This window comes from Rutidosis leptorrhynchoides, chromosome 5 (assembly GCF_046630445.1).
Source record: "Rutidosis leptorrhynchoides isolate AG116_Rl617_1_P2 chromosome 5, CSIRO_AGI_Rlap_v1, whole genome shotgun sequence".
Classification (NCBI taxonomy): Eukaryota; Viridiplantae; Streptophyta; class Magnoliopsida; order Asterales; family Asteraceae; genus Rutidosis; species Rutidosis leptorrhynchoides.
The window spans coordinates 112,131,333-112,144,117 of NC_092337.1; the positions used below are offsets into that span (position 1 = coordinate 112,131,333).

At 31.0% G+C, this 12,785-nt stretch overlaps 1 non-coding gene across 1 annotated transcript; it reads right to left on the bottom strand.

Annotated features, from left to right (window-relative positions):
• Nucleotides 1–2,994: 2,994 nt before the first annotated feature.
• On the bottom strand, nt 2,995–3,101 carry LOC139850938 (small nucleolar RNA R71). The gene has a single exon (XR_011760311.1). It is a non-coding gene; the product is annotated as a small nucleolar RNA R71 (small nucleolar RNA).
• Nucleotides 3,102–12,785: the final 9,684 nt, after the last annotated feature.

Genomic DNA, 12,785 nt, shown 5'->3' on the forward strand with positions numbered 1-12,785 from the left:
AACACATGTCTGCACATGCGTTCCACTTCTACATTCCCACGTGGTCTTGTAAGGTCACTTGTCAGCCGCCGACTCCTGTCCTTTTCTGTTCAACTTTGTCTTCGACTTCTGTTGAATAGTGCGTTGATGTAGACCACTCTGGGAAACTACCATGCTTGTAATGGAGCATGGCTGACTTGTGTTGTATGCTGCTATCCAGATCTACTGGTTCTTCATATGCTGAGTCACTTGATATTCTTAATTAGTTGAGTACTCATCCTGTGTTGATTCGAAGAATACATTCTACCTTGTGCTGGTAGATCAGCCAGCATACTACACACTCGACACAGCTATATTAGCTGACTGTACATAAACAACATAAACAAACTTGTGCTGGCTGCACATAACATTTTAGTGTAAATAAATTACAGTTTTGTCATAATTAAATCTTTAATTATTTTGGGGACTCAACATAATAATATTTATATTAAAATTATATGCATTTTAAGTTTGGTGTGAATTTAAAAAAAAAATTTACTTTATTTCATTAAGTTAAAAATTGATTTCTAAAATTCATCGTAATTTGAAGACTAGGTTATGGAACTGAAATTGCTTTACCCAAGGGTGGGACGAGAAATTTAGTTATCACTATTTTTAATCTTATTGATTTAAAGTATCCCAAAAACCTTTAAAAAAAAAAGAGAGAGAATTACACCCCATGAGATCGCATGAGGTTTGCCTTGTAAAACCATGCGGTCGCATGGACCACAAAAGCTGGACAGATAAAAAAGAGCAAGCTCGCTGGGTTCTGTCTCATTTCCACACACACATAAATATACGAACACATACACACATAATCACCAAAAATCACCAATTTTCAACCAAAATTTACGAAATTCGTCACAATAATCCGCTATAATCATGTCTTTTCTCGGATGGGGAAGCAGAAAGGTAAAAATTTCACCCCTAAACTCCTAAATTTCCTAATTTTTGTGATAATTTCAATTAATTGCAATAATCTTAGTTTGATAATTTCTAGTATAATTAGAGTTAAATTGTTAGTATATTATGCATGTATAACCTAGATTGATGCTATTTAACATGCTTTGAAGCCTTAAACTTCAAAATTTTTAAAAATCTAGGGTTTGTGTTCTTGAGCAATTTGGGGCTTTTTGATATAAACAAGTTATGGCCGATTTTTGTTATGGATTATTGCTAAATTAAGTAGTGTAACATGTTTAGGTAGCTAAATATTAAAACTAATAGGTAGTTTTTAAAATATAAGTTTTTATTTATATAAATATATTTTTTTATAAAATATTAAAACAGAAAAAAAAAATAGAGTAAAAGTAAACGGGCTACACTGTAGCGGTCCAAACTTTCAGCCTGTATTCGAAGCCATGCGATTGCATGAGCACAAGGCAGCAAACCCATGCGACCGCATGGGTTGACTGGACAGGTCTGAATCCTCATCATAATTATGCAGTAGGTTATTATTATTAATTATTATTATTATTAAACCCTAATTAGGGTTAATTATTATATTATTTAGTTTTAGTTTTTAATTAATTTGTATTTTAAGTTATAATTAGTTTTATTAATATAATAAATTAATACTTTTATAAAATAAATAATAGAAAAATAATATTTTTATAAAAAATTGTATTTTTATAACTTTAAGCCTATTTTTATATTTTGTATATTTTTTAATTGTTAAAGCGTAATTTTATAATTTTTCGTTCGCAATTAGTTTGTAGCTTAGTATTTTGCCGTAGTATCTCTAGATTTTTAGGCTTTTCTGTAAAATTCCTTAAGTGCTTTTTCTTTAGATTAATATTTAGGTGCTTTAGAATTTTGCGACGCCGTTTTAAGATTTTAGTACCTTTTAAGTTATTGCCGTTTTGGATATAGGATTTCTTTTAAGCTTTAATTCCTTTAGACGCAACTTTTTAGATTTAGTTTTGAGAATTTTAAGTTTCGACGTTTTTCTTTCTTATTTTTTTTTTTGTTTTTCGACCTTTTATTTTTTGACGTTTTTCGACGCGCTCTTTTTCTTTCTTATTTCTCGACGCTCTAGTTTTTAGGACATAGAATTTTCTATTTCTTCTCAAAAATTTCAAAACGAAAAATTATTTTAAGCGGTTAAATTGATAGACATCCAAAATTTTCTGGTTCGTAGTAATAGTTGGATTTGTTATTGGCGAGTTGTGGGCTTCCGATTTAAAGGGTCCTGGCTACCTGCTGCATTTATTGGCTATTCGAAACGTAGGCAAAATCAGAAAAGTCTATTAATTTGATAGCTTTAATAATTTTTATCTTTATAACTAATAGGATATTCAGTGAATGCACCGAGCAAATAGTTCACCACCTTTCATACGTTCACCACCTGTAACTCGATCAAGACATCTAGCCAATATTATCGCAGTTGATTTTTCTTTAGAATCATCATCTAGTCAAACAAGTACTCTAACTCAAAATCCCGATAATCCATTTTTTGAACCCGACTTCAAAATTGAAAACCCGGGGGATATTCAAGGACAATTCCAAGATCCTGAACCACTAAACATTCCTCCTGAACCACAAACCGTTAAATCAGAATCCTCTAGTGATTCGTATTCAACAAATTCAATTATGGAAGTAACGGAACCTCTAAGTATGGAAGACCGAATGAGAGCCACACGCACTGGCCAAGGTCACACCATTATTAAGCCAGACATTAATGCGCCAGATTATGAAATCAAAGGACAAATCCTACACATGGTAACTAATCAATGCCAATATAGTGGTTTACCAAAAGAAAATCCAAACAAACATCTTCGAACCTTTAATAAGATTTGTACTCTATTTAAAATCCGAGAAGTGGAGGATGAACAGATCTATCTCATGTTATTTCCCTGGACTTTAAAGGGAGAAGCCAAAGATTGGTTAGAATCGTTACCTGAATGGGTGATTGATACATGGGATGTTTTAGTTGAAAATTTTCTTAAACAATTCTTTCCGGCATCTAAGGCCGTGAGACTTCAAGGAGAAATTGTTACGTTCACGCAAAAGTCAAATGAAACATTATATGAGGTGTGGACAAGATTCAGAAAGTTGTTGAGAGGATGTCCTCAGCACGGTTTAGACACTTATCAAATAGTACAAATATTCTACCAAGGTGTCGACGTTGCTACACAAAAAGACATCGACATAGCAGCTGGTGGTTCCATTATGAAGAAAATCGCAACTGAAGCTTACAAAATTATTGATAACACAGCATCCCACTCACATGAGTGGCACCAGGAAAAAGATATTTTTCGATCATCTAAAGCGGCTAGAGCCGATTCTAGCCATGACTTTGATTCCGTTTCCGCAAAAATAGATGCTTTCGAAAGACGAATGGAAAAGATGAATAAAGATATTCACGCAATACGAATCAGTTGTGAGCAATGCGGTGGACTATACTTAATGAAAGATTGCCACATTGAGCAAACAATGGAACAACGTGAGAATGTTTCCTACATGAACCAAAGGCCGGAAAATAATTATCAAAATAATTATCAACCGCCAAGGCCAAACTTCAATCGAAATCAAACCATTCTTTACAATCCAAATGGACCCAACAATAACTCGTATAACCAACAAGGTCTGAATAACCAACCAACTCAAAACAACATTTTCAATCAACAAAGACCTAGCTTGTATAAACCACCACAACAAACCTAAGAGAAAAGCCAAATCTGGAAGAAATGATGGCAAGACTAATGGAATCTCAAACACAATTTATAACATCTCAAACCCAAATAAATGAGAGGTTTGATCAGTCATTAAGAACTCAACAAGCTTCCATTTTGAATCTAGAAAAACATGTAGGTACTCTTGCAAGCATGATGAGTGAGAGGGAATAAGGAAAACTACCGAGTAATACTGAAGTAAATCCTCGAAATGAGAATGTTAATATGGTATCAACAAATTCTGAAAAACCATCATCAGAAGATGGAAAGGTTTTCGATGTGAGTAACAATGAAGAAGTTACAATGCCACCACCACCACCCGAGTATGTAAAGCCAGTGGTGGCACCATACAGACCACCCATCCTATTTCCAAGAAAAGGAGTTGAGTATGAGCAAGTGATAGGTAATAAAGTTTGTGATACCTCTGGAAAGAAGAAGAAGAATAAGAAAGTGCAAGAAACAAAAATTGTAAAAATAAACCCGGTGAAGACAGTTCCACCAAAAGTTCCACCCAGGTTGGGTGATCCAGGTGAATTTATTTTTCCTTGTCTACTTAGTGATTGTGTCATATATGATGCACTAGCAGATTTAGGTGCGAGTGTGAGTGTTATGCCTCTTTCATTATATAAGAGATTAGGAGTAGGTGAGTTAAGTCCAACAGAGATGAGTGTTCGACTCTTTGATCAAACCATTAGGCACCCAGTTGGAATTGCTGACAACCTACCCATTCAAGTGGGTAATTTAACCTTCTTAGTCGAATTTATTGTCATTGACATAGAAGAGGACTCAAACATTCCTCTAATTTTAGGTCGACCATTCTTAGCATCCACCAGGGCGTTATTTGATGTAAGAGAGGGTAGAATGACACTTAGTGATGATGAAAAATCAATCACCTTTGTGAGTCGAAAGTCTAAATCTCCACCAACCAAAATCGTTGAACCAACAAAAACGATTGGTAAGAACCATGTTGTTTTATCAACTCCAACGGTAGTGCTTAACAATAATAAAATGCCTAAGTGTGGGGAAAATAAAGTAACACCTAATGATAACCTGATAACAAAGAACCCCGTTGTTGATACGAAATTAAATGACCCCGTTATTAATAGTTCAATGAAGAAACTTATCAAACGGATTCGTGATGCTAGAACCAACGGGAACTTTAAGTTATGTAACCGGTTAGTATCCAATCTATCGCCTAAAGAAAAGGAGAAACTAGTTGAATTTGTGGATATTACACAGGAATCCGACCAATGGCTTAAAGCAAAAGTCACAGATATGCAAGTTGATTATGGTCCAAAAGAAATTGACGATGAAGTTAATCGCAATTTCGACACCACAGCTACCTAAGTGTGGGGAGATTCAAATGTTCTAAAAAGAAAACACTGTCTAGAGTTAGTTGTTATGTTCTCGCCTATTTTCGAGAATGGAATCCGATTGGTCTTTTCTACTAGCAGACCCTAAAGAACTAGTTTTCTCCCCCATTCTGAATTTTTGTTTTGTAAGTTTTGTTTGAAATTAATATGCTTTTTAAATTTAAGTTTTGTGTGAATTTAAAAATAAAATTTACTTTATTACATTAAGTTTAAAAAAATGATTTCTAAAATTCATCGTAAGTTGAAGAATAGGTCATGGAACCGAAATTGCTTTACCCGAGTGAAAGGACCCGTTCATATACAGTATAAACGATTCACAATAGTTGATTACATTGCGAGGTATTTGACCTCTATATGTTACATTTTACAAACATTGCATTCGTTTTTAAAAGACAAACTTTCTTTACAACGAAAGTTGACGGCATGTACACCATTTCATAATACATCCAACTATAATTGACATAATAATAATCTTGATGAACTCAATGACTCGAATGCAACGTATTTCAAAATATGCCATGAATGACTCCAAGTAATATCCTTAAAATGAGCTAATGCACAGCAGAAGATTTCTTTAATACCTGAGAATAAACATGCTTTAAAGTGTCAACCAAAAGGTTGGTGAGTTCATAGGTTTATCATAACAATCATTTCAATATATTAATAGACCACAAGATTTCCGTTTATAAATATATGTACACTCGCAAGTGTATAAAAGTATTCTATAAGTTGTAGGCACCCGGTAACAAGCCTTAACATTCATGTTTTACCCTCTGAAGTGCACCAGATTAGGTGTGTTTAAAATAACCTCGAAGTACCAAAGCATCCCATAGTCAGGATGGGGTTTGTCAGGCCCAATAGATCTATCTTTAGGATTCGTGCCTACCGTACACAGACAAGTAGTTTAATGTTACCAAGCTAAGGGTATATTTCTGGTTTAAACCCACGTAGAATTAGTTTTAGTACTTGTGCCTATTTCGTAAAACATTTATAAAAACAGCGCATGTATTCTCAGTCCTAAAAATATATATAAAAGGGAGCAAATGAAACTCACAATACTGTATTTCGTAGTAAAAATACATATAACGTCATTTAACAAGTGCAAGGTTGGCCTCGGATTCACGAACGTATCAATATTGAGATTCAATATTGCAGGAGAGTACGTAGACGCAACGGAGATGATAAACACTAGATTAACCTCACGAGCATACCCATGAACCATACCCATCACCTCTATAGCTATAACCCATAATTTCCTTAGCTTCGACTCATTCAAAAAAACTATTTTGAAATCACTCGGACAGCACTCCATCGTAATATTTTATGTATACTAATAATATCTTGAAATAATACAGAGCAAATATATATATATATATATATATATATATATATATATATATATATATATATATATATATATATATATATATATAAATCGATTGAGAGAGTTTAGAGAAATATATTTTCAAGTTTCTATAAAATAATGAAACCTATTGAATTCTATTTATAATAGATATTTGAATTATTAAAGTGAATTATTAAAGTATGAATTATTAAAGTGAATTATTAAAGTATGAATTATAAAAGTATGAATTATTAAAGTGAATTATTAAAGTATGAATTATTAAAGTGAATTATTAAAGTATAAATTATTAAAGTGAATTATTAAAGTTAAAGTAAAGTAAAAGTAAAGTAAAGGTAAAGTTAAAGTATAGTAAAAGTATAAAAACTATGTATGTATAATACGCGTATAAATATATATAATATTAATTTAAATCGTTATATATATTTAATGAAATAAAATATAAATATCGTTATATTTATTATACTGGTTAAGTAATGAGTTGTCAAAAGTGATTCTAGATATTTATAAAAGTTATATACGTTTTAATAATAAAGTTCTTTTTAAACTGAAAACGTCTTTGTACGTTTGAAAATAGATTAATAGAATATTATGGAAACCAATTCTCCACTAACTTTTGTCTAACTTTTGTAAATGACACTTTTTGTTTTTATTTATAAATAGCTTTACAAATTATTCTGAATATCGTTAAGAGGAATAGATTTTCTCAAATCATAGTGGACCTCTCAACAGAGACTTGTAATCATAATTCAATGTTTCTGATAATTCAATCATTTAATATATTTTTTTTATTTCGTCGAAAATCATATTGAAACAAATACATTCGTGTAAAGTATTATACGTTTAATACTTTATTAATATTCTCAAGTTATAATATATATATATATATATATATATATATATATATATATATATATATATATATATATATATATATATATATATATATATATATACATATACATATCTATTTATATATAACGGTTCGTGAATCGTCGGAATTTGGTCGAGGTTATAATGAATGTATGAACACAGTTTAAAATTCTTGAGATTTAACTTAACAAACTTTGCTTATCGTGTCGGAATAATATAAAGATTAAAGTTTAAATTTGGTCGGAAATTTTTGGGTCGTCACAGTACCTACCCGTTAAAGAAATTTCGTCCCCGAAATTTGATAGAGGTCGTCATGACTAACAATGAGAATGTTATTATAACGATTATAGAGTTTTATTATGTTCAAGAAGAATGGATAAAATAATTCGATTACTCGATGCGTGTGAGTGAAGTTATCGTAAATGAATGAAATAAGATAATAGTGATTCGTCGTATCTTTTGACGTCATCACGATTGATCTCCGAAAAGAAAATCTTTGTAATCTGTATTGGATTTGATTATTCAACGATTAAGAAAATTATGACCCTCTTCGAATTAATGCGATAATCCATTTTGATTTCTCTGTCGGATATTTTACTATAAATCCACCTCATTTGTTTTCTTACAACTCACACCTTCTCAACTCATATTTTAAAGTATTTGTCAATATGCTTCATCCAGTGCTGATTCTTGATATACTCCTCACTTTCATATCTGTCGCTCTTCTTTTTCATCTACCTCCAGAAGAATCTATTTACTTCTACTATACTCTTGGTTTTATAGTGTTTTAGTTCTCCCGTGTTTTTATATTGCTATATGCATTGATATATACAGTTTGTGATTTCTGGGTTGTTGTTGGGTTTTATATCTTCTCTTATATTTCAAAGTCTTTGCTTCTTCTATAATCATTGTCATCCACAGTTAATGCTCTCTTCTATTTGCTATGATTTATACTCCCATTTCTAGTTCGGAGCTTTGTCCTTTCGTTTCTTCTTCTTGCGATTAAGCACCGCTTGTAATGGTCTAGAATTCGCAGATATAAATTTCGGAATGAACATTGTTAATGTTCTAGGAAGGAAATTGTAATGGCACGATCTTGACTTGTCAAATTACCAGAATACCTCAGAAAAGGCCGAATCATCAAGAAATATTTTCTTGATATTTAGAGATCAAAGAGTATACAAGAGTCGTGTAACATAGCACATGATGACGTTATGATCTGTGAATCATCATGTTCCATTTAGAAACTCAGCATGAATTACTATAATATAATCACGTTGATCAAGTGTCATTATATTATACTAACTCATGTTTCAGATCCCAACACTTCTTCAAGAATATTCCTATTTTAAACTCGAATGTTTCAGAATTTAGAAACTAAAATAGTTTCTTTTATGATATAATACAGATAGCGCGAAGAGGTAAATGATTTCAGATAAGAATAATTATAAAAATATCTTCAGAAGTATGGATGATATTTATAATGAAAGATACGATGATATCTTAGAATGTCTAATATCAGAGGATGATGAAGGATATTGTTTGCAGGGGTTTAGAGTCAGGAGCAAGGTATTCGTTAATGACTTTAGCAAGTACTGAATCATTTGGATTCTTTGAAGGCAGGTTCAGCCTTTGTGATTTGTCCACAGCCTCCTTCATACTTTGCTCAATCCGTTTTCCAGTTCCAAAGCTTCTCTTTTACTGAGCTTTGCCAATATACTATCCTTTATCATCCAACTTTTTACTGTTAAGGTCGTTTACAGTTTTTGTTGCTTCATCAGCATTTTCAAAATTTCGAGAACTGGTTCCCAGTTTAGGGTGTTTTTCAGAAATTTCTCATTCAAAGAATGTAAGTCTTGGAGGTAGACGTTGTGTGTATATGTAATTGTTGATGTAGACATGTTGCGAGGTTTCAAAATACTAATTGCTGATTCTCAATAATTGGTATGGCAATTCTTGTTATAAGGTACGAATGAGTATATGATAGGGTTTCGATAATTATAATGATTTTTTTTTTGGAAAGTCAAATATTAACGAAGTTGTTGGTAAGTTTATTGCTAATGTGGTGAATATAAACGATTCCCCGGTAACGTTGGCGAAAGGGCAATGTAAAGACCCGTCCTTATCTATCCGGACGATATCTTCAACATTTGGTCCCATTGCGATGGTTGACTCCAAGTAATGTCCTTAAATTGAGCAAATGCACAGCGGAAGACTTAATTCGTACCTGAGAATAACATGTTTTAAAACGTCAACATAAAGTTGGTGAGATATATAGGTTTGTTGCTAGCAGCGTTATAACTATGGACCACAAGATTTCATATGTAAACATTTTAATAAAAATATTCTAAGTGGTTGAGCACTTGGTAACCATACTTAACAATTAATCACGTCGCATATTCCCTTTAATATGAAATCTTACTACACTGTACCAAGTGTAGTCACGAAACGAAGTACTGTCCAACCGTTGAATACTGGTCGTCCAGTCCGGTTGGGGTTGTCAGGCCCGATAGATCTATCAACAGGATTCGCGTTTACAATACCGCTGTAAATATTAGTTACCAAGCTACAGGGAAGTATGCTAGTGGTACAACTCAACGTAGAATATATTTTTCAGTTACTTGTGTCCATAACATAAAACATAAAATACATGTATTCTCATCCCGAAATATTTAGAGTTTAAAAGTGGGACTATATACTCACCTAATGTATTTTGTAGTAAAAATACATATAACATCATTTAACATGTGCAAGGTTGGCCTCGGATTCACGAACCTATATCATTGGTATATTTATTAATACACATTATTGTAGTCAAATAAGCTTATATATAGTTAATTTATTAATTATATCATTTTTATTTTATTAGTATATATATATATATATATATATATATATATATATATATCAGTTAATTGTTAAAAATATTAATTATAATAATACTAAAGTCATATTAATATTAGTGAAAATAATAATAATTATAGTAATTAATATTACGGAAAGAAAATAATAATAATGTTAATAATAACTATGTCAATGATAATAATAGTGATATTAATAATAATACTTGTAAAATATTACTTTTACTGTTAATGATAATTATGATAATGATTTTAATATCTATATAATACTAATACTTTAGAATAATAAAAATAATAATAATATTAGTAATGACAATGTTAATAATAATAATAATAATAATAATAATAATAATAATAATAATAATAAAGTTGAGTAAACTACCTTCAAGTCTTTTAATAAAAAGAATGCTTTAGACCAGAATCGAACCATAGACCTCTTGTTTAATGAACTCCCATCCAAACCATTCGACTATCCTTGTTTTTGTGACTTAAACCTAGTTTAATTTATTATAACCCGTTTTCAGTATCCAATAAATCAAGATCCAGCCCAACTACAAAAACAAGTCATAACTCGGCCCAACACAACAGTCCGTTAACAACTCGTCTGGCCCAACATGGAAAACCCTAGTAGCCTGTTAAAGATCCTGCAACAACTAAAATATGTGTGTGCGTGTAGATTTAGCTGCCTGACACCACGAAATATATATTGTCCCACTAATTTTGATTTACCAACTCCATCTAATATCTAGCAACCCACTAACTTCCTGCTTTAATTTAGATGGATCGAGGAAGGAAAAAAAATAAGAACAGCAGAATCGTAGCAGTTCTTCCTCATCATTCAGGCTTCATCATCTAACATCGATTATCTCTATCGTCATTAAACAACACAGCCCACATAAAATCACGATTATCCTATCATCATTACTAATCGTGATCTTCTTAGCTTATCATCATGTATATCATGATAGTCATAGTCACTGTATGTGAGTGTGTTGAGTCACGAGATATAGCAGCTGCAGTGGTAGTCATGGTGTTTTTCCTCGATAGAAGTATAACCCAGAACTGTAGCAGCAGGTGGTTTCAAGAATTCGTAATAGTAATGGGTCTTAATGGATTATGGAGGTTCAAACAAAAGGGTTATCCATGGTAGTGGTGGCTTCTTGATGTTCGAATATAGAAAAAAAATAACCGAAATACTCATTGTAGCAACAGCAAAACGTAAGAGTGTGTGATATATGGTGGTTATAATGGTGTCCGATGGTTGTTTACAGGAACAATAACAGTATAAAGTGCAGCAGGGTTCGAGCAGGTTTGGTGATTTGGGTGGTGTCGTTCTTGGTGGTTGAACATCACAAGAGTTTCGATATAACTGAAACAGTGGCGAGGAATAAAGGGAGAAAAAGAAAAAAAAATAATATATCTGTTTTTGTTTTTAATTTGCGTTGGTTATAGGCTGAATATAAACTAGTATCCAGTTACCAATCGAATCATGGAAGCAGTAATTTTTTATTGTTTGCTAGTGTTGGTAGTCGACTTCAGAAACAGAAATAATAAAAAAAATATAGTAGATGGGTAGTCATCAGGTTAATTGAATCAAGAAGAACACAACAAAAAAAAAAATTAAAGGAGAAAAGACTGGTAACCGAATCAAAGAAAGATACGTACACTTAATTTTCCATTTGTGTCCAATTTAGGGACAATACCAAAATTAGTTACAGTGTTTTATCTGCTTTAATATTATATTAATTCTGATAATAATAATAAAATTAATAATAATAACATTAATATTATCAACTAAAAAAAAATTGATATTAATAATAATTTATGATAATAATAATAATTATTAGTGATAATGATATTAATATCTAAAAGTAATACTAATAATCATAATATTAATAATAATACATAAATGATAACACTTATAGTAATAATACTTATAAAAATACTAATGATAATAATATTTCTTATAATATAAATGTGATAATAGTAAGAATGATAATTATATTACTAATAATAATGATAATACTAATCATAATAATAATGATAATAAAATAATAATAATAAAAATAATGATATTAGTAATAATACCAATTACATTAATGATAATAATAATATAACAACTTATACATATCAAACTTTATATATATATATATATATATATATATATATATATATATATATATATATATATATATATATATATATATATATATATATATATATATATATATATATATTGATTATATTTACACACAATTGTCCGTGAATCGTCGGGAATGGTCAAGGGTAATTAATCATCCAGATATAGGTTTCAGACTTTCTAGACTCAACATTACAGATTTTTCTTATCGTGTCGGAAACATATAAAGATTAGGGTTTAAATTTGGTCGGAAATTTCCGGGTCGTTACAGTACCCACCCGTTAAAAAAAATTTCGTCCTCGAAATTTGATAGCGGTTGTCATAGATAACAATAGAAATGTTTTTATGACAAATATGAAATAATAGTGGAGTTTTATCATTATTGAAAGATATGGATAAAACGATTCGATCATGTGAAGCGCACGAGTGAAGCTATCACAAAGGAATGAAATGAGTGAATGTGGAATAGTTTAAATCGATGAC